This window comes from Ceratotherium simum, chromosome 7, assembly GCF_057802395.1.
Source record: "Ceratotherium simum simum isolate JZ-2026a chromosome 7, ASM5780239v1, whole genome shotgun sequence".
Taxonomy (NCBI): Eukaryota; Metazoa; Chordata; class Mammalia; order Perissodactyla; family Rhinocerotidae; genus Ceratotherium; species Ceratotherium simum.
Window position 1 is genome coordinate 65,668,384 of NC_141906.1, and position 23,597 is coordinate 65,691,980.

Consider the following 23,597-nt stretch of genomic DNA (forward strand, 5'->3'; position numbering starts at 1 on the left):
TGGATAAGACATGGAAGGCATATATATAAAGAGTGTTTACAAATCAGTAAAGAAAAACCAACAACGCATTACAAAATAGACAATGAAATAAACAGTTCGTAAAAAAGGAAATACAAATGGCTCTTAGATGAACGAAAAGGTTATCAACCTTGTTCCTAATAACAGAAATGCAAAACAAAGCTACAAGATACCATTTTCATGTATCTGATGTAAAAATCTGAAAGTTTCATAAGACATTGGTGTTGAGAGTCTAAGGAAATACACACATATTTTGACGGTAGGCACATGTTTTGGTACAACTTCTAAAGAGAGCTATTTAATAAGATCAATAAAATTTAAATTACATATGCAATTCTACATCTAGATGTGACCAATGATAAGACACTGATTAAATACATATGATATAATATATACATAACATACAGTAGAATATTATACAATAAAAAGAATCTGACAAATCTTTATAAACTAATAGAGAATAATAGCCAGAGTATACTGTCAAGGGACAAAAAAAAGAAGCAGTAAATTGGATTTGTTAAGGTACAACTTGTGTGAAAGGAAAGGAAAATTTGACAAAATTGCCATTTTTGTGGGTAACAGTGGCTGTCCCTCCGTAGGGAAATTATGTGGCTGAGATACAGAAATGAGAGAGAATTCCAACACATAGTTTTTTGTCTCCCTTTGCACTGCATTGCCCAGGTGCTATTGTTAAGGATATAGTAAAAGATGATTTATTCACATCATGATTTAGATGAACAATCTAAACCTCCAACAATAATGAATTGCTTACATAAATGATGATATCTCTATGATGAACTATCATGCAGCTATCAGAAATCGAGTTGTAGAAGCATGTTTATCAGCATGGAGAATGTTTACATTACATTGATAAATTTAAAAAGTAGACTAGAAAATAGAATGTTGCCATATTTATAAAAACAAAAAAAGCAAAAATGATGTATAACTATACAAACAAATGTACCCAGGAAAAGACCAGAAGTATCTATACTAAAAATTCTTTCACAGTTATTTACTGAATTCTTACTGTAAGTGAGAAATTGTTCAGGATGCTAGGAATACAGGGGTGAACAAAATTGTTGTGGTTCTGGTATTCATGGAGCACAGTCTAGTGGGAGACATGCAAAATAAAGAATGAAAAAAATAAAATTATGCAAGAAAAAATAAGAAGAATTACTTACTCAAGACCGGGTGGTTAGGGAAGGCTTCATTGAAGAAATAACATTTAGGCTGAGATCTGAAAGATGATAAGGAGCCAGTCGCATAGAAAGAGATAGAAGAGCATTCCAAGCAGATGGAAACAGAATGTGCAAAGGTGGGGGAAAGTGTGGTGTGTTCATGGATATGAGAGAAGTCCAGTGAGTCAGAGCAAGGGAGAGAGGGAGAGAACAGCACAAGAGAAGGTAGGAAAGGAGGGCACCACAGATCGTACAGAGTCTAAGAGCCATAATAAAGAAATACAATTTTATTATAAATGCAATGTTTTGAGAGTTCGGTTGTCATTATAACTGCCTCTCCTTTGAAGGTAACCTATACTTTTTCCTCTGATTGCTTTTAAGATTTTCTCAGTGTCTTTGATGTCCTAAAATTTACAATGATGTATCTAAGGGTGGATTTCTTTTTGTTTATATTATTTAATTTTGTACAAACTCTTGAATATGTCTTTAAACAGTTCTGGAAAATTCTCAGCCAATATCTCTTCAAACATTATCTTTGCCTTATTTGGTATCTCCTCTCTATCTAGAACTTGAGTTAAGCGAATACCAGATCTCATTATATCTTCTTAATCTCTTTCATTTCTTGTTCTATGTGTACTGCTCTCTGAGTAATATCTGTCTGAGTTATGTTCTAGGTCACTAATTCTTTTTTATTAGCATGTTTGTTCTTAAACCCACCAATTGAGTGTCTATTATTGTATTTTTCCATTTCTGGAAGTTCTATTTGTTTCTATTTCAAATATTCTAGGTTGCTCTTTATAGTTTCCTGTTCCGTGAAGATATCTTTAAGTTTATTTTTTCTCTAGATAAATAAACATGATGTATTACAAAATGTTTCTGCTAATTCAATCTAAAGTTTTTGAGGGTCTGTTTTTGCTATCTGTTGTTTATGCTGATTCTCCCCCATGATGCTTTTCCTTTGTATCTTTGTATCTTCTACTGTGCTATTCATTGACCTTGGAAAATTATTTCTGGAACATTTTTGAAGCCTAGAATAATTTTATACAAAGGGAATTTATGTTTTTCTTTAGTTTTGTTTTTGCCTATTCATACTCCTAGAATTTGCTCACAGCAAACCAAATCCAGAGTTTTTTATGCACCTTTCAGTTCATGTGAATTTAGCCCACTAATTTACTAAAGGACCATTTTGTTCCAAAGACGTTAGGAGAGAGGTTATTTTTTTCTCCTCCTGATCTATTCAAGGGTAAGGAACTCTTCCCTGAAATCCCTGGGATGGGTGGCTAACCTGACGATACAGCCCTTTGGTGTACCAGCTTTGTGGTAGGAGGCATCCTGTTACATGTTCCCCTTTATAAAGGCTCAAGGATTTGATTTTTGTCTTCACTGACCCATGAGGCTGTAAGCAGTGTATCCAGTTCATAAATGCCATAAGGGCAAAAATGTCCTACTTGACTCTCTGAGTTCCTAATTCCCCATTGATTTTGAGGTAGTAATTCCTTACCATAGCCATCGGTCTTTTGATGCTTTTAAGAATCTTCAAAAAAATTATTCATCAGTTTTATTTGTTTTCCCAACATGAGGGTTGTGCAAACAGCCTAGCCTGCCTTATTCTCAGAAACAGAAGTTTATTCTAAATGCAGTTGAAAACCGCTGAAGCTATGACTTGATCCAATTTACATTTAAAAAAAAATCACCATATGATATGGAGAATGGAGTGGAGGAGACTAGAGTGAAATCAGAATGCTTGATGAAAGACTATTGAGTAATCTACATGAGAAGGTGGTTTGAGCTAGGGTGTGGCAGTGAAGAGGGAGAGAAATAGATAGATTGAGGTGTATTTTGTAGGTTAGAAGAGAAAGGATTTGGGGATGATTGGATAGTGGTGGAGAAGGAGATGGAGTCATCCAAGATGACTCCCAGCTTCTGCCTTAAACAGTTATGTGGATGGTAGTGCCATTGAGAGGGGGCTGTGGTGGGAAGAATAGAACAGACAGTGCAGGTCTTGTCTAGGAGTCAGGTGCCGTGTGTGTGTGCGAGCGTGCGCGTGCATGAGTGTGTGTAGAATTAAGAATTCAGTTATAAGCTTGTAATGCTTGAGATTTACATGAGACATCTAAGTATCATCATTAACAGTGATTATTTCTGAGTGGTAAGATTAGGAGGAATTTTTCTTTTTTCCCACATTTTTCACTAGTAAGCAAGTAGTGTATTTGTTTTTAAAGGAAAAAAAACGTAATTTTAAAATAAAAGCAGCCCCTGTATATCACAAAAACTATAATTCCTTTCGAAACCTTGAAACTGATTACCTCCATATTAACATTCCCTTCTATTTTCGCTTCTCTGTATGTGTGTGTGTATGTGTGTGTGTCCACCATACTGTAAACTATTTTAGCATCAGAGACCATGTCTGATTTATTTCTCATCACCTCTCCCTAGTATCTGTCACATTGCTGTGTATATAATAGTTGCTTAACAAATGCTGAGTAAATGAAAATATTTACACATGGAAGACACTCAGTAATTATTTTTTCATTGAATCTTGGATTAGACTGGCCATAAGGATGTTGCAATCACACAGCATCACCTTTGTCCATTTAGAGCTTAGGGCTTTTTAACGTTAAACTCAGAGAAGGCAAGATGGAGGCAGGATTTCTGGGACTCACGTCCATCCTTTCCATTTGAGCCCTAGATGGGCTCCCTTACCCAAAGGCAGCAGCAAGATAAGCACTGTGGGGACACCTAACAGGCCCAGGCAGGCTTGAGCGGCACCAACCTGAATGCATTTGTTTGTTTACAGGCTTTGTGACAGCACGGATGGTATGAGAAACCACTCACTGCTAAGGATCCACCGACATACCAGGGTCCTGCCTTCCACCGTGACGAGCTTCCTCTCATCCACAAGAGCAGACTGTGTAATGATGACATTACACAGGCGAACCCTGGAAGAGAATAGGCATTGGTTTCCTCTTGTTTTATTGTTTCAACTACTGCATAACTCTAAACCTTCTTAGGAATTCCCAGAGTATAAAGGCTGAGACACAGCAATCTCTCAGGAGCCAATAGACTCCTCACTCATCAGTTATGCACGTGTTGGTGTCCTTCTCACAGCTGGACCATGGAAAGGCCATATGGCATGAACAGGTATCTAAAAGTCAAATTCTCCCAGACTCTCTATGAGATGGTAAGGAAGATGCACAATGCAAATCAGAAAATGACAGAGATGCCCTGGTTTCCATAATTCTCTCCACCCCTTGTCCTGCTTCTACTGCTTTCCTCTCAAGCTCTATCCCCACCAGTGTAAAGATCAGGAGATTCTTCAGGGCCCCCACAAAGAGATGCCTCGTGCCCATCCTGCTGCAACGCTCTTGCTGTGGCAGCTTCCCAGAGGGCAGGTGCCAAGGCTGCCGGCTATCTGGGGAGAACACCCAGCTGGCCACCCTGAGGAACACCACCACGGAGATGCAGAGCCAGGCCTGCCAGGCAAGAGCAGCTGCTGCAATGGGACTTTGGGGAGTAGAGGCCGGCTTGTGCTCCGTGTCAGCAAGGCCCCGAACAGCATCTGCGAACCGCAAAAGGCAAATGCATAATGCAGAACTGCATGTTCCCACTTTCTACCTACTTCATTATTCTCCCAGGATGTGTAAAATAGATGGCTTGTCCACGGTTTCTGCCTACAGTCATGTCCTCAAATACTCCTGTCTATGGCATTATTTTCCCATACCCGGGCAACTTCGGAGAGGCAGAGCAATGCAGACCACAACGGAGTTTAAGCATGGCAGCAGAAAAAAGCGTGCTTGGTTTTCGGGTAATTGGTTTTCCAGGCCTCATTTTCCACATTCTGAGATCCCAGAGCAAAAGGCACTGGCGCTAAGGGTGAGGCTGAGTAAAGAGAGGGAATTCTGGTGCTGTTGGATCTCCAGGTCTGCCAAATCTTGACCTAGGCACCAGGCACCAAAACCCCAGCCCCCACTCATTTGCTGCTCCCCCGAGAGCTTCTATCCAAAGCTCCCAGAGCTCAATTGAAAGCAGCAGGCGAAAAGTCAAATACTTCATTAAAAGCAGCAAGAGACTCCATTGTAAACCCATGGCTCTTGCCCATCAAAGATCAGACACTGGGATCCAAATCGGTTCTGGTTTCAATCAGAGATCAGATACTTAAGAGGCAGCTTGTGGTGTGTATCCTTTCAGTGTGCTGCAGAAAGCCCCTCTGTTTCTCCTGTTTTTACCTTATTTTTGTACCCTATAGAGACCCTCAAGAACTGCTGCTCATAATACACACACACACACTCATTATGTGAGACAGGGAGAAGCGGAGAAACACTTCAAAAGCTAAGCGTAGGCTTGAGTTTCAGGTTTATTGAATTCCCAGAAATGCTGTCTCTCCTCCTGAGAAAGGTTAGTGTTTGGAAACAACTTTAATCTGGCCAAAGAAAAGGAAAAGAGGGAGGAAAAGACACAGGGAGAGGGAGCGTTGGCAGAGGGAAGAGATGGAGAGAAAGAGAGCGCGAATTGTTAATTTCAATTGATTTTCTGATAAGGTTTCATATCCCGAAGTGTGCTTCAAATCTGAGAAGTGACATCTGCGGAGATGGCCCGTCAGTGTCTGAATTCTCCTGAATGTAATTAGATCTGAGACAAGATAGAAGACTCAGTACGGTGGCCCTTAGGGAGGAAATGGTCTTTGAAAAGAATTATGTTAATCAGACTAGCCTTCTTCTTGCATCTGTTCTGCTGTTATTCTGGGTAAAATTAATAGGTCTAAGGAAGGATCTGATCATAATGACAATCTGGTCCTCACAGCAGGAGGTTTTATAAAGGAGTTGAACTGTGCCTTGTTGAGAACACTTAAAGTAATTAGTTACAGGGCTACTCACTTTCTTTCCTTTTTAATAATAATAATGGTTATTAATGTTTACAAATTAAAGAGTCTTACTCCAGATGAAAGGAGTGCTGGAACAGAGACTCTCAGGAGCAGACTCTGCACATTTATGCCGCGTGCCCCGGGCGATGACACTGTCGCAACCCTCCTTTTCCTGCTGGATTGTCCTCCCTCTCTCTTCTCCCCTCCTGTCCCCTCCCTCCTTGCTCCCCAGGGCACCCCTAGGAGCAAAGTGCCTAGAGCTTGTGGAGGTAGAAGAAACCAGGAGAGCTGGGAGTGGGAGGGCCAGAGGCTGAGGTTCCTGGTTTGTAAGCCCAGTGCCTGGCACAAAGTGGATGCTCAGTAAGTATTTGCTGGAAGGGAGGGAGGGAGGGAGGAAGGAAGGAAGGAGGGAGGGAGGGAGGGAAGGAAGGAAGGAAGAGAGGGAGGGAGGGAGGGAAGGAAGGAAGGAAGGAAGAGAGGGAAAGAAAGAGACGAAAGAAGGAAGAAAAGAACAGGGAGAGAGGGAGAGAGAGAGAGAAGGAAAGGAAAGAAGGAAAGCACTCTCACTGTCTTACTGTAAGACATAACCTCAAAAATGAGAGGGTTAATGCTATCGTTTGCATTCAAGTCTCTTCACTATTAGTCAGTAAACCGGGGGCAGGCAAACTATAGCCGCTGGGCTTAATCCCTCCCACCATCTGCTTTTGTAAATAAAGGTTCTGGGGCCCGTATATTTACATGTTGTCTATAGCTGCTATCACACCACACCTGCAGATCCGAGTAGCTGCAACAGAGATTGTATGGCCCCCAAAGCCTAAAAATTGACTATGTGGCCCTTACCGAAAAAGTTTTCCAACCTCTGCTATCATCTACTGAGAGCAGGCATCCTGCTTGATTTGATTTTAAGACATGCTGAGTGGGACTGACTTTTTCAGTATAGAACTTCCAAGCCGCATGATGTTCAGAGACCCTTAAGCCAAGACAAGTACCTCTTAGGGGGGCAGGTGGTGCGGCAGGGGGAGGAGGGAGGGATGAAAGAGGGTGAACTCTTAAACTTCTGTCTTCTCCATCTGAGAACGGGTTCTGAGAGAATGAGATGCACTGTGTCTGCCCCATGTCCACGGGGCTAAAAGCGGAACTGAAGACCCACTCTGCCTCCTAACCAATTGTCATCACCTGATTTAATTTTTCTGTACAACAAACAAGGCAGTATGATGTAAGGGTGAGATTTGGAAGGAGAAGACTTAGGTCCAAGATCTTCCATTTGCTGACCAAATCTTAGCAAAATCATTTAACTTATCTGAGCTCCAGTCTTCTCACTTGTAAAATGGAGATGGAAATAATATAACTTTATAGTCTTGATGTGTTAGATGAGCAAAGTGTGTCAAAGTACTTTGAAAACCGCATAGCTCTTATGCAAACAGTTATTATATAATAGTTATAATAGTTCTTATGTAGTCACAAGATGGACCTGGATAAGCCAGTGTTTCTGTGCTCTGGAAGTGCAGGCATTGGTCTCCTGAGACCTGGCTCTAACAGATCACACCTCTTACAGGCATTTTGGGTAAAGCTGAGTCTGCCAAGGCAATAAAACTTTGAAACTATAAAACACTCATCCCAAAACCCAGTGGCATAAAACAACCATTAATTTCTTGTCGACATATCTGCTAGTCAGCTGAGGCTCAGCTGATCTAGAATAGACTCTGCCAGGCTTTAATCCAAATTGTAGGTCAAGGAGGATGTGTCTCTCATCCTCTCTGGACCAGCGGATTCTCAAGACATATTCTTTTCACAGTGATAGGAACACATGAGCCTAAGCCTCTGCTTGCGTCATATCTGTTAATACCCCATTGGCCACAGTAAGAAACAGGAAAGCATACTCTTCTCACCACGAGGCCAAGGCAAGTCAAATGGCAAAGCCCAACATCAATGAGGTGGGGGACCATACTCCTCCATGGAGGCCTGTTGGAGAGAGTGAGTATTTGTAGACATATAATCTACAACAGAAGCCAGAGCACTAGCTAAGAGTATCTAGTGTAGCCCCAAACTACTGGATCTAGTTTTTTAAGTATGCTGCCATTTCGACATTTGTTAGTGGACCATCACTGGAAGTGGGGCTGTACATCCACTTGCCAGTCTGGTGAACAGTTTACCCTTAACCTCACATTTCCATTTTTTCATGTCCAGATGCAATGGACTGTCAGATAAGAAAAACTGCACAATCTCTCCAATAACCCAAATTCATTGATGAAATTTCATAGAAAAATCTGCACTATTTACGAACAGATTTGGGTCATTTGGAATATGTAGGTATAATAAAGATGCAGGAGGACTGAGTATAATGGTAACAAGGAAGCAAACGGAGGCAGGACTAAAATCAGACTCCAGCAAGAGAGCTGAGGTCACCTCCAATAAAAATGACAGCCGTGGGCAGGGGGTCCCAATTAATTAATTACACCTTGATTTTTTTAAAAACTGTCTCTGTTCTTGTGTCATCCTCATTGTCCTCTAGAGCTACAGGGAATGCCAGAATGCCGTGGCATCCTGGGGAAGGGAAGGGGTAAAGCCAACTTCTCTGTCTTTCTCTCTTTCTTGCTCTCTCTTCCTCCTGCTCCACAGGAGGTAAGGGTAAGGTTACCATAGGATCAACAGCTTCATAAATATGCAGAAGAAAGACAAATCAACCTGAAATCCGAAAAAAAAAATTAATTAAAATATAAATAGACTTGTTTGTTTCAAGGATTTGCAATGAATGCTTGACTCAGTCTGAAGAGTAATCAGTGATGGGTAATTATACTTTCACACACACACACATCCATATACACAAAAAGATAACCCTGGTCCCCTCTAAGCAACATGAATGCAAAAACCGTGTGAGTTTTCTGGTTCAAGCAGAGGTGAAGTCACCTGAGGCTCCTCGCTGGGTTTGAGAGTTCACTTCACACCTGTTGCTGAGCCACCAGCACAGGAATGGGCCACACGTGGGGTTTCGCTGGCATCTATGAGCAGCTCCTTTTCTTTTTCCTTCCCACCCTCCCCATTCTCATTTCTTTCCCTCCCTCTCTCCCTCTCTCCCTCTCTCCCTCCCTCCCTCCCTTCCTTCCCTCCTTCCTCCTTCACTCCTTGACTCCCTCCCTTCCTCTCTCCCTCCCTCATTTCTCCTGCAGTTTTTTCCCCCCTGAAATTTGACCTTTCTCCTGCCAAAGGACATAAGCAATCTATCAATCCGCAGACATCTGTAAAGATTTAATCACTGTGCCAAGCTCGGCAACCGCCAACAATGTGAAGAAACCCAAGGCCTGCCCTGTAGGAACTCACAGTCTAGAGCAGTTTTTCTCAAATGGAGGTAATTTTGCTTCTCCAGGAGACATTTGAGAATGTTTTTGATCGTTATGGCTTGGAGTGGGTGCTACTGGAATTAGTGGGTAGAGACCAGGGATACTGATAAACATCCTACAATACACAGGAAAGCCCCCCAAACACAGAATTATCTGGTTCTAAATGTCAATAGTGCTGAGGCTGAGAAACCTTGGTCTAGAAACACATTGAAAGGTGACTGACTTACAGGCCATGTGGAATAAGGGTCTGATATGTACGGTGGCACTAGGGCTCAGGGAAATTGTGGGTCTTGCTTCTCTCTCTGGTCTCCGGCTCTTTCCAGCTCTGCAGGCTCCCAACTTTGCTGTCACCTTTGAGAACTTGGGATTCTTGATCATAGTTGCAGTCGTAGGAATGAAGTCCCTCTCCCCTAACATACCATTCCTTGAGCCCACCTGGTAGCTCAGTATTCAGCCATTCAGCCATCTGACCGTCAGCCCATTCATCTGTCCATCCATCTATCCATCCACCCATCTATCCATCCATTTATCCAGTCAGCTGTATTTACTTGGCACTACTAGAGTTACTCAAACTCCACTAGGCACATGTCACTCTCAGAGAAGACTTCTTGGGAAGGAAAAAAATCCACGTGTGGCATATGAATCGGCAGAAAAATAGGCTAAGCATCTTATGAGAGTGGCTTTGGTTAATGCCCATGGGCAGTGTGCCAGTTTCCTTCTCTTGTTAATGCCTTTACTTCCCCACCTGTTAAATGGGAGTCCTCGTCCCACCCATTGTATTGTTCCACAAGATATATAACCAGTACTCAGCCTGATCTACTGCTGGAATGGGGACAGGGGAAGAGGGGAACGACGGTTAGAGGAGCAGCATCTTGCCTATGCCCCACATGGCTTTGTAGACTAGGGCAACTTTTTCAAACTTGCTGTGCCTTACTTTCCTCATTTGTACAATGAAAAGAATAATGGCACTTTACTAAAAGAGTCACCATGAGGGTTGACTGACTCAATACATGAAAAGCACCTAGAACAGTGCCTAGCATATAGTAAGAGCTCAATCAATATTAATCATCATTATCATCTGTCATCACTACTGAGAGAGTACTTACTAGTTTGGGGATCAAGAAAAATTCTAAGTGCCTGAGGCTGGGAAGGAAGCAGTGAGACCCTATACCCAGGAATGAGACCCCTGAGGAGCACCCTCTTTTACCACTAACTGTTAAACCAGAGTTTCTCAACCTCAGCATGATCGATATGTAGGGCCAGATCATTCTTTGTTGTGGGGGGCTGTCCTGTGCAGTGCAGGGTGTTTAGCAGCATCCCTGGCCTCTATCCACTATGTGCAACAGCACCCTCCCCCTAACTGTGACAACCAATGTCTCTAGACGTTGCCATGTGTCCCCTGGGAAACAAAATCACCCTGGTTGAGAACTACTGTCTTAAACTATAACGATAAAAAAACTTAATGATAGTAATAATAATCATGTGTGAGGAACTGCCTTCTCATCAATAGCAATTTCCCTTTCAAGTGGGCATAAAGGCATCTGACATGTGGTGCACGTAAAAGCGATGCTTTGAAAATACTTTCATTCTGTAGAATGTGAGACACCGTCTTACAGAACAGTCGGATTGGTTTCTCCGAGGCAGAATGCCTCCAGTTCAACACAGTTGCCTTGAGGTGGATGGATAACAAATGTTCAAAAGAATACGCTCCTTCCCAAGCAGAGATAACTGAGAAGCTTGAGATTGATGCACATATTCCACCCAATTATGATGTTAATATAAACACGAGTGCAGAAAGATAACAATATAAATATGTATTCATCAGTAATCACTTACATATCTCTATCAGTCTTTCCGTCACACAGACCTTGGCTGGAGGCCTCGCTCAGGCATTTACTACCGAAGTGACTTTCAACAGGTTACTTTTCCTCTCTAAGCCTCAGTTACTTCCTCTTTAAAATGGAGCTAATAGGGGGCCGGCCCCGTGGCTTAGCAGTTAAGTGCACACGCTCCGCTACTGTTGGCCTGGGTTCGGATCCTGGGCGTGCACTGACACACCGCTTGTCGGGCCATGCTGAGGCGGCATCCCACATACAGCAACTAGCAGGATGTGCAACTATGACATACAACTATCTACTGGGGCTTTGGGAGAAAAAGGGAAAAAAAAGGAGGAGGATTGGCAATAGATGTTAGCTCAGGGCCAGTCTTCCTCAGCAAAAAGAGGCAGATTGGCATGGACGTTAGCTCAAGGCTGATCTTCCTCACCAAAAAAAAAAAAAAAAAAAATGGGGCTAATAATCACACTCATCTTGTGAAGATTAAGTAAGAGAATGCATATGAAGAACTTAGTATAGTATGAGGCACGAAAGAAGTATTCGACAAATGTTAGCTAGCATTATTGCTGAAAAGAGAAAAATGGTGAGTCAAAAAATTTTAGGTAAGACTAACACGTAGACACAGTTTGGTGCCCTTCTCTCTCTTTTTTCAACTAGTTTCAAGCACTATTTGACAAAATTTGGGGTTCCCAACTGTACCGGGTTGAATAGTGTCCCTCCAAAATTCATGTCCGCTTGGAACCGCTTGAACTTATTTGGAAATAGGGTGTTTTGAGGATGTAATCAGTAAAGATGAAATCATCCTGGATTAGAGTGGGTCTTAAATCCAACGACTGGGGTCCTTATAAGAGGGCCATGTGAAAAGATAGACACACACTGTCTATGTGTGTCGTGTGAAGATGGAGGCAGAAATTGGAGTGATGCAGCTACGTGTTAAGGAACACCAAGAATTGCCATGAACCACCAGAAGCTAAAAGAGATAAAGGAAGCCTTCTTCCTTAGAGCCCTGAGAGGGAGCGTGGCCCTGCCAACCCCTTGATTTCAGACTTCTAGCCTCCAGGACTCTGAGACAACAAATTTCTGTTATTTTAAGCCATGCAGTTTGTGGTACTTTGTTATGAGAGCCCTGGGAAACTCATACAACAACTTACTCTATTTCTTAGGCTCTGCTTGGGTGGGTGGTGCTGTTTCTTGACTTGTACAAAAATAGGTTTCCCTATAGGAGTTTTTAAACTATCTGGTTATTTCCATCAGCGCCAGCATCACTCTTTAAAGTTTTCAGTTCTGTTAATGAGCTTAAGGATACAGTTACTCCAAGAAAGACCTGGTACTCCCTCCTGGGCAGAGCAGCTTTGTTGACTCACAGGTTCTTATCCCATCCCTCCTCATCCCACCATATTTCCTTATTTCAAACTGCCCCAGAGGATTATTTTCTTCTCACTTTCTCAACTGAAATCAAAGCCTGACTTAGTTACACTTGCAATGCTCCTACTAATACGTGTCTCACTTAAAATTACCTTCTGTTTGTCTTCATCCTGATCAGTGGGTCCTCTTCACTGAATTGGCCAGTTTACTCATGCCAAAGCATGACAAGTTTCTGCTGACGTCTCTGGCAGAAATTGCTGTTGATGTCAACAGCTCTATAAACATGTGTTGCCATTTTTCCAGTGAACCTAAAAGAAAATAAAGTATTCATAGAATCCCAGGTGTGGGTGGGATCATAAAGGCCATCTTTTCCCGCATTCCCCACCCGGGGCTTCCCCCTCTTCAATGCATGAATTTTCTCCACACTATTCTTTTTCTTTTTTGTGTGTGTGAGGAAGATCAGCCCTGAGCTAACATCCATGCCAATCCTCCTCTTTTTTCCTGAGGAAGCCTGGCCCTGGGCTAACATCCGTGCCCATCTTCCTCTACTTTATATGGGACACCGCCACAGCATGACCTGACAAGCGGTGCACCCGTGCGCGCCCGGGGTCCAAACCCGGGCCGCCAGCAGTGGAGCACGCGTACCCAACCGCTTCGCTACAGGGCCGGCCCCTTCTCCACAGTATTCTTATCAAGCAGACATTTAGTCATTGCTTTAGACCTCTAGTGATGAGAAATACACTGCCTCTTACAACTGTCCATTTTATCTTCTGACATTTCTAGTGTTAGGAAGGTCTTTACACAGAGTAAAAAATCTGACTGACACTCCATCCGCTAGTCCTGGTTTTACATTCAGAGCCCAAACAAAATAATACTCATTGCTCTTAGATTCTCACATCTAATAATAGTGATTTCAAATTCACCGCCCCGTCCCCACCTCCTGGATAGTTTATGATTTTTTACTTCAGCCTGAACTACCCTTACTCTTTTACTCATTCCATAACAAAATTTAAAGTCCCTAAACATTTCTCTCACTCTCTATTGAACATATTCCAAGTTACACATAATCTTACAATGCATCCCTGGAAGCATATACAGCATTCCTAGTAATTCCAGTAGGAACAGAATAGATTGGATATGCTGAACAGTTTTGTTTTTGTTTTTTTTTTGAGGAAGATTGGCCCTGAGCTAACATCTGTTGCCAATCTTCCTCTTTTTGCTTGAGGAAGATGGTCCCTGAGCTAACATCTGTGCTAATCGTCCTCCATTTTATATGTAGGACTCCACCACAGCATGGCACGATGAGGGTGTGTAGGTCCACACCTGGGATCTGAACCTGCAAACCCCAGGCCACCAAAGTAAAGTGCATGAACCCAAACACCATGCCACTGGGCCAGCCCCCTGAAAAGTTTTTAAAAGACCTAGTTTTCCAGTAGTTTCTTCATCAGAGGACAAGAAACTTAATGACAGGTAAAAACACACAAAACTCTAGTGTAGGAGAAGTGAAGGAGCTAGAAAAGAGATAAAATAATTTATGAAGATATTCAAGGAAAGAATTGGAAAATATTAATTGAGAGTAAACTAGACTTTGGACAAAGGTGAAAAAGGAAGCAGCAAAGGGATTGTGATTTTCACTCAAACCTGTGGTTGGGTCTATGTTCTTGTTATTCTTGCTGTGTAACAAACTGCCCCAAACTTAGTAGTGTAAATCAACAACATTTTATTATAACAGATTCTGTGAGTCAGGAATTTGAAAGGGCCAATGGTCTCTGCTCCACCATTTCTGGGTCCTCAGCTGGGAAGGCTCCAATGCTGGGCTGACTGAAATATCTAGAGGCTGGAATCTGGAGGCCTCATCACTCACATGTCTGGTAGCTGGTTTGATGGCTGGGCTCAGCCAGCACTGTCGACTGAAACACTTGCCCAAGGTCTACCCATGTGGCTTGGATTTCTCAAGTGACAGCTGAGCTTCATTAGGGAGTGTTCTCAAAGTGAGCTTTCCAAGAGAACCTGGTGGACACTGCATGACCTTTTCTGACCCAACCTCAGAGGTCACGAAACATCACTTCCACTGCGTTCTCTTGGTTCCCTCTTGATAGGTGAGTTGCAAGGTCACCTTGTAGAAAAGCATGTGAGATGGGAGAATGTTATTGCAGCCATCTTTGGAAAATATAATCTGTCACTGTCTGGAAAAGTAGAAGCCAACAGTGTCCAATGAGATAACTGAGCAAAAATAACCAAGAACTGAGGAAATTACCAGAGAGGACATCCTCCAGTAGGACAAAGCTGTAACTCTATATGTGTAATATACTTGACCCTGTTCTCCATATGTGGGTTATAGCTAGAGAATTTTCACACCAGCATGGCTTCTTACACTCCAAAGGATATGATGAGTGTGATGTTGCTGGTAGCATATATGTTAGGCTGTGGTTAGGCATCTCCACAGAAAGCCCAAAGTACACATAAGTGAAAAAGTCTTAAGCCTTGACGGGCAGGTGCACATAAGGTGAGATGGCTCCAGTGTTGGTTAAGCTTGAGTGTCAGGTTCTAGGTTCCGGTCATTAGGTCAGGGAGACACAGTTCTTTTACTAAAATAATTAGCATTCATATTTTGTGGGGGCTGCTATGGCTGTGCTTAAAGAAGGCAATGAATTCACAGCCCTATTTTTCTTCAACTTAGAGTACATCTCACTTCGGTGCACTTTTAAGTCAACTGTGCTTTGGGTACATATGTTCACAATCAAAGGCAACAATGGAGGGCCATATACATTCATCTTTGTGCCTATCTTCTCTCCATCCTTTGCACTATTTTGCTGCTTTGGAAGTAATCCAAGTAAAAAAAACCCTTGAACTGAGTCCAAGGAATCATTCTAGCCCATCCTCAAATTTGGAGCAGAGTCTATGGTCTAGCCAAAACAGCCCTACTGAGGAAGAACTCTGGCAAGAATTGGGTAGCAAGCTCTGTGGTTCCCAGGCTATAAATAGTAAGAGAACACTCATCTTCCATTTCACCTTTGGGTGGTAGCAAGAAGAAGTAATAATGAGCAAAAATCAGGGAGTGGCCTGTCAGAGTACACCTCACTTTTCTTTAATGATGTTCTATCAGAGAGCCATGAGCATCTCAACCAGGAAAGACTCGATTATGGTAGTTACTGTCCATACTACCCATTTGACAATTACCACACATTGTCTTCTATCATTGTTTTTCACCTCATGTGTATTTGTCTAAAGATGAATTGGTCTTACCTCCATTGGAAAACTCTGTTGTAGATATGATGGTATCCCTGCAGTTTTGTGTACTTTGGACATGATTTAGTATCCTAACTTCCCAACAGTATTAGTTATTTTCTGGACTGTTATTCATAATTACAATTCCAAGCTTTGACCATTCTCTTCTCTCCATCATAAATGTATTCCATTTCCCCTTTCCCAATTCAAATGTGATCCATTCCTCAAGACCAGATCCAATCCCATTTTCCCCAAGGCCTTCCCCAAACTGCTCTATGCACATCTAACTCACATCCATCTCCTCCTTCTGTAAATTCCTCCTATCACACTTACCATCTGTCTCCTTCACTTTGACATTTTTATCACATTCTGCCTTCTCTTCTTACTTAACTCTTCCTTGTGAGTTCGTGTGGATTCTTTCATTAGGCTCAGAGCTCCTGGGGAGCAGAGGCTGTTTTTCGCTGTTTCCTCCACAATCTATGTACAAAATAAATATTTGTTAAAAATACAAATAAGCTCAGCTGTTTGGAGTGAGGAGGTTTTGATGATTGGTCTATGCTCTTTCTCTTGTCCAGTCCCTCTTCTGACCTGCAAGAGGCTTTTATGAAAAGTGTGGCTGGTACAGGGCTGCATGCAGAAGAGTGGATTGGAGCAAACTAACTGAGGGACAAAATCTCTGAGCTGAGCCTTACGGGAGGCACATTTTCACACTCTGAACAAACACTAATACACCTGTCCCCTTGAAACAATTATGAAAATATATCCTGAGCTGTCACAGTCCTCTTCCTTTAAAGATTGTATCAGAGATACCTGTCATCCATGAGCTCTTCTCAAGAGCCCAGGGTAGCAGATAAGGGCTGGGATGACCCATTTCATATTCCATAAGGAGAAACAGAGATATGCAAACCAGGGATGATTTGCCCAGGAACCCCAGGAACTAGCCTCCTAAGTCACTGCCCTGCAATTGTCCCTGCCTCCACCTGCCACTCTCCTGAGCTTGCCTCCACTAGCCAAAGGCCGTAACGCCTGGAGACCCATTGCAACTTCATGATAGGGCCTGGACACTCTAGTGCTAGGTAGAAGTTTTGAGAACAGAAAACATTGTGTTGAGCTGAACTAAAGAGGGCCCTTGGCTGAATTAGTCTCCTCATGGCCATGTCTCTGCTTTGAGTCCTTTCTAGTATCTTTCCTGCTTAAAAGCCTTACTGAGTATTCTTCGAACAAGGGAAAGGGTTGGCAGATTTTCCCTTTTTTCTATAAAGGGCCAGACTGTGAATATTCTAGGCTTTGCAGGCTATATGTTCTCAGTCACAGCTGTTCGTCTCTGCCATTGTAGCATGAAAGCAGCCACAGATCAAATGAGCGTAGATCAAATTTAGAGTTAATACGCCAGAGTTTAAAATATAATTGTTTCATGAGTATTAGTTTCTTCTTCCCAACAATATTGTGAGGTTCTTGAGGGAAGAGAACATGTCTTATATTTTTTTATATGTTTCCTATACTTCCCCTGTTACAGCTTGGCATGCAGTAAGTGTTTAATAAATACTTGCTAATTGATTTATTGACATATGTCTACAACAGTGTGTATTTGTTCCTTACTCTGTGTGGTAGGATGAATAATGGCCCCCCAAGAAGTCCATGTCCCAATCCCTGGAACCTGTGGATATTACCTTACATCATGATAGGGACTTTGCTATGTGACTAAATTAAGGATCTTGAGTGGCGAGATTACCCTGGATGATCTGAGTAGGCCCCTTGTAATCACAAGGGTGCTTATAAAGTGAAGCAGAAGAGTCGGACAGGTGACAGAAGCAAAAGGACAGAGAAGAAGTGATTTAAAGATGACCCACTACTAGCTTTGAAGATGGAGGAAGAGGACCATCAGCCAAGGGCCTATATAGGCTGCTTCTGGAAGCTGCAAAGGGCAATGAAACAAATTCTTTCCTGGAGCCTGCTGACACCTCAACCAGACCTACTGACAGCTTGACTTTAGCCCAGTGAAACTTGTTTCAGAGTTTCTGCCTCCAGAACTGCAAGAGAATAAATTTGTGTTGTTTTAAGCCATTAAGTTTGTGGTAACTTGTTACAGCAGCCATAGGAAACTAATACCCTCTGGGACAGGAAAATATTAAACGATTAAAAGTACCAAGAGACATTTTTGTGCCCATGTCTGGATGCCGCGTCAGATCCTAAACATGGCTTTGAGCATTTATCCTCCACTGAGAAGGGAAATCTGAAGTAGGTGTTGAGAAAAGACTATAGAAGGGTGTATTTGTTTATAGAAAGAAACTTTCTAGTGACATTCTGTACATGAGCTATTGTTTGAGGTGCAATAGAAAGAGACGGGGCCTGGAGACGTGCATTTCAGATCCAGCTCCACCACTTGCTATGTGACCTTGGACCAGTCACTTCATCTCTTTGGCGGTAGAGCCCGCCTGCTGCAAAGGTTGAAGGAGGTCTGCCCAGCCCCCTTAATTGGCTCTAAAGAGGCAAATGTAGCTTCTCTGTTCATGGGGACTTCATAAAACATTCACCATAAGCTTGCAATAAAGCTACCCAATAAGAAGCCCAGGGGGCCACTCTGTCAGACATGCTGCAGAGGTGTGCCGGGGCTGTAGGGCTGCTGAGCTGCTAAGCAGCTTTGAGACCTCTTTCTGCAAAAGAGAAGTTGCAATTACTCCAATCAAAAAACGCTACCAGGTCCAAGACCCAACAGCTAAGTGATTATTTCCAGAAGGATGGGCTAGAGGTTTGTTTTGTTTTGTTTTTGTTTTTTTGAGCTATACTCCTACATTAATCATAGCAGCCCCATTGGCACACCCCAGGCTGCCGTTGTTGTCATTGTTGTTACATTAACAATAACAGTAATAATGACGGCAGTTTTGTGTGAATAATAACATTCTGCTACCTGTTCAAGGCCAGTCCTTCTTTTGTGTTCCAGATATCTTACTCCATCAATTCTCCCCCACTTTCCCCTGCATCATCAAACACTGCTCACCTCCACGTCTTTCCCTTTACACTATTGACACTCTCAGGTTCCCCATACACAACTAAGCAAAAACAAATAAGGAAAAGCTTTTTCTGAACCCTGCTACCTCCTTGAACTACTAACTGCTCCATCTTCCTTTACTGCCCGACTATTCCAAACGCTCTCGCTGCATCTTCTCATCACCATCCTCGCACCCTTGAACGTCTTTCTTTCTGGCTCCCATTCCAAATAATTAACTCAAATTACACTCTACACAACTGAACTTTTCATAATTGACAACTTCAAAGGCTCCTCTCAGTCCCTCATCTTCTTTGACCTCTCTGCAGTGTACAAATGGCCTCTTTGCAGCTATCACTTCCCTTAGTTTGCATGACAGTGCCCTATCCTGATTATTCTCCTATATCTGTAATCCCTTCTTCTCTGCCCTTTGTCCTTGGCTCTCCCTCTTTGCCCTGTTCCCACTTGTGGCTGGTCACTAGGTCTTATATTTAGCCCTCCTCTTCTCCCACCACCCTTCCACCTAAGTGATCTCAACTATCCCTATGGCCTCACTATCATCCATATACCACTGACTCCACTTCTGACCTCTGTCCCAAGTTCCATTTCCACTTTTCCAAATGCATTGTAGACATCTCCACAAGAATGTTCAAATGACATATTGAAACAGACAGGTCCAAATTTGAACTAATGGTCACTTCTATCAAATCAGTATAGTCTAGTGGTTAACAACATGGCTTTTCAAGTTTTATATGCTTGGGTTCTACTCTCAACTCCTCTCTTCTTTAGCTGTGTGACCCTAAGAAATTCATTTTTGTGTCTCTGTTTCTTCATCTTTGAGATGGGAAAATAGAAGTACCTACTTCATAGAGTTCTTGAGAAGATTAAAAGAGATAATGCACCCAAATCACCAAGCTTAGTGCCTGGAACATAGTTATGTTTCAATATATTTGAGTTGTTGTTATTACACCTGACTTATCTTTTCCTGTAAATGACAAATTCTTTCTCTTTGTCAGTCAACCTGTTGGTCATCCTTGACTCCATCCTACATCCAATTAATTGTCAAGTATTGTCAATTCTTCTTTAATAATATGTTTTGTTTCGATTTCCTGCTTTTCATATGCTCAGCCTTCTTGCTAGGACCAACTACAGCCTGTTGTCCAGTATCTCCACTATTCTGTCTACCCTCCAATTCATTCCACACACATGAGGGTTTTATCTTTCTGAAGTGCGGAATCAACACATCATTTTTCTGCCCCTAAACCTTCAGTGGCTTCTTATTACGCTACAAAAACTCGGCAATCGAGGCTCTCCATGATCTTCTCCTAGGCTGCTTTCCTAGCATTACTTCCCACAACTGCCCTATAAGTATTTCAAACTCTGACCCAACTTACTACATCATAAACAGCTGTCTTGCTTTTCTGACCCTATATCTTCGTTCATGACATTCCTATTGCCAATACTGCCATTTCTGGTTGCTAAAATTCCAGCCTCCCTTTAATGTCCAAATGAAATGGCACTTACTCTAACTTAATGATTCTTAAACATTTTAAGTTATGGCCGCTTTGAGAATATGATGAAAATATAGATTTTCTTCAGGAAAGATACAAAGGAGCCAACACAACATTTGCAAATAGTTTCAGAGGCTCATGGACCACCCCCTCCCATTCCCTTTTGCCCATCACTGAATTATTTTTTATTTCTAAATTTTCTTTTATTTTTTTAATCATTGAATTCTTAAAGCATTATGTATCTCTTTCAAAGAACTCATCACGTTATTCCTTGTATTTCAGCTAGTTTTAATGCAGGTATTCCTTAACTTCCAGAAAAATATTTTCTTTGATGTTGTTATTGTTACGTGTATTTTTTTAATGAGGTTCAAAGAACACCAACATTAGAATCACATAGGTGCTTCGTGAAAATGAAGATTCCTGAGTGTAACTCCAGACCTCTTAAATCTGAATCTCCAGAGGTGATGGGCGAGGGACCCAGAAATGCTTCTCTATATGCCTCCCCCATTAAGGTGCCCATGAAGCCTTGGTCTTATCCCCTGCCTGAGCCAGTGTCACAGAGGCGAGATGTACAGAAATGGTTCGGGTGTCCCCTAGCCCTTCTGGTCTGGTGTGGATGGAAATTGTCATGGGCAATAAGAGAATTATTTCTCCTGCCATCTTCCATCTGTTTAATTGGATTTTTTCTACCCCAGCACCTTTTGGATTTTGGACAGAGACTGCTATATGCTTGTAGGTATTGTACCTGGATCCCTGAGCTGCCTTCTATGCAGCAGACTTATTTTTTCCAAACTCCTATCCTGCATTGGTGAAGACGTTTCTGCTTAGTCTTGGTTTGATACAACTTAACACATTTTATAGAGAATTCTAGCATGCCTCCTAATGGAGCTTGCCTGAATTATGATGGCAATTTGGGTAAATGCCTTATCGTCCCTCTCTGACTGTGAAGTTCTTAAGAGTAGACTAAACCAATTTCCAGGTTTGGCATATCCATTGTATTGCCTTATTTCACCCAGACAGATGAGGTCTCTTCCCTCTCCCTTCCCATTCCAAAAAGGTCAGAGAACATTATAGCTTCCTTTTCTCCTATCTACATCCTATCCATTTTTCAATTCTCACTTCTTCCATGAAGCTCTTCCCAAGAAGTTCTAGTGTACATCGATCTTCTGAACTGAACTTCCCAGAGCACTTACAGTCTATACCAAAAATTCCTTATTGATCTGTGACTATATTCTATCTACTACATATGACAGTATGACATAATATTTAAGTTCATGGGCTTTGGACCTAAGCAAACCAGATTCTGAAATTCAACTCCAACACTACATAACAGCATGGTCTGAACTTAACTCTGGGATTCAGTTCATCATCTATAAAATAGAAGTAATATATACTTCATGGTGTTTTTATAAGAATACAATGAGATAATGCATATGAAGCCCTCAGGATATAGTAAACACTCAATAAATGCTAGTTTTATAGAAGTATCTTGTATAAGTCAGAATAGGCTAAGTCACCACTATGGTAACAAGGAACCTCAAAACATTACTTCTTACAAAAACAAAGGGTTATTTCTCACTCATGCTACATGTCTCTCCTAGCACAGTCAGGAATCAACTCCATATTGCTCTACTCCTGGGACCAGGCTGACTAAGGAGCTGTTATTGGAACAATGTCAGTCATCACGGCAAAGGGAAAGGAGACAATGATAAAGCAAGAACTGGCTCTTAAAACTTCTGCCTGGAAGTGACATGCATCACTTTCCTGTGCATTTCATTGGCCAAAGTCAGAAGACAGAGTCTGACTTCAATAGGTCAAAAAAGAATAATTCTCCCTCAGGAAGGTTAGGGAAAGAAACAGTTATCTTATAAGTCTTTCATTTATTTTAGTTTTCCAACATCAGTTATTTGACTGACATATCTTTTGCATCCCTCAGAACCTAGCACATAGTAGGAAGCGAATACATATTTTATTGATGGATAGCAGGTGTTCATCATGTCTGTACGTTTTGAATTGAGTTGAATGATTGAAGAAGAAATTCCTTGGTGATATATAGCAAGTGTCTGAAAATGTCAACTGATGAATTGACAGCAAATGATCATAGATCCTTGCTTCCTTAAAACAAATAAAACCATCCACCTGGCACATACGCTTAACTTGAGTATCTTCCAAGTCCACATTTGCCCCAAGATTTCTTCTTAGAGTAATTTTTACTTAGTTTTCTGCAAGATTTATGACGTTGCTGTCATTTTTACATTTAGATCCACAAGTCTAGCACACACAAAATTCTTTATTTCTTCTTGGGTCCTGGCCAGCAATTAGGATCTGATGCCTTCAAGGTATCTTCGGAATAAACTCATGCCTGAAAAAATCTGGGCGCCCCAGTAGATACAGCTTCCTACTGTTCTAAAAGATGATTCTTTATTTAAATAAATAAATGTCAAACAGAGATGTGGATAATCCAAAAGTGCAAGACTTAAAAGAAAACAAAACCTAATCCCCCAGGAAATTTTGGGTATCTCTCTAACTAATTATTCATTATTATCGATTATCTTGCCCCAGTTTTATCCTTAACCTTGAGTACATTTCTTTCAAGTCGCTCTCAATCTTGAAACTTAGAGTCAAAATTCCTTCCTGGGGCGTATTTATGGCTCCAGTGCTTCTGTGGCTTCACCAGATATTAATGTCCCCGGAGTCTTTCTTCTGCCAACAGCAGATTACGCCTCTACTGGGAGCGTCTTTTGCTTCTCAAGAGCTTTCTTTCTCAGTCAGCAGCGATCAGACGTCTCGCATGACCTAACTACCAAGTTCTTCCATCTCAGCACTAGACAGAAATTTCCAGGAGGGAAAAGCTATCTCCTTTCAAGTCCCCTACTCATAACGTACCTTCTTTACCCATAGGGCAGAATTCCAAATAGGAGTGAGGAGTGCTGAAGTCACTTAGTGCTGCTGGTCTGGGGTGGTGGGGAGCCAGGGGGAAGATCAAACGGCTTCATGAAATAAAAGGATGCCGACCTATTTACTCACTCACTCTTTCCTTCCTTTCTTCCTAGTTTCCTTCTTCCATTCTTGTCAATATTTTGATTGAATTATGTGTAAACTAGAATTTAAATTGAATCCCTTTAGCAACCAGCTCTTTTACAACCTGCTTTTGATACAGACTGCCTGCTTTCAAAAGCTACATGCCTCTTTCCGATGCAAGCCTATAGCAAAATCTATCACTATTTAAATGTACTTATACTTTCTATTACAAGTCAGGGGAGCTAGAACTAAGAAT

The 23,597-nt window shown here is 41.9% G+C and overlaps 1 long non-coding RNA gene across 1 annotated transcript; it reads right to left on the bottom strand.

The window, feature by feature from the left end:
* Positions 1-390: 390 nt before the first annotated feature.
* LOC147916691 (uncharacterized) lies at positions 391-16,296 on the bottom strand. Its single transcript, XR_015552803.1, has 3 exons — positions 16,157-16,296; positions 12,748-12,903; positions 391-4,135 (listed from the first exon to the last, which is right to left on the bottom strand). It is a non-coding gene; the product is annotated as an uncharacterized LOC147916691 (long non-coding RNA).
* Positions 16,297-23,597: the final 7,301 nt, after the last annotated feature.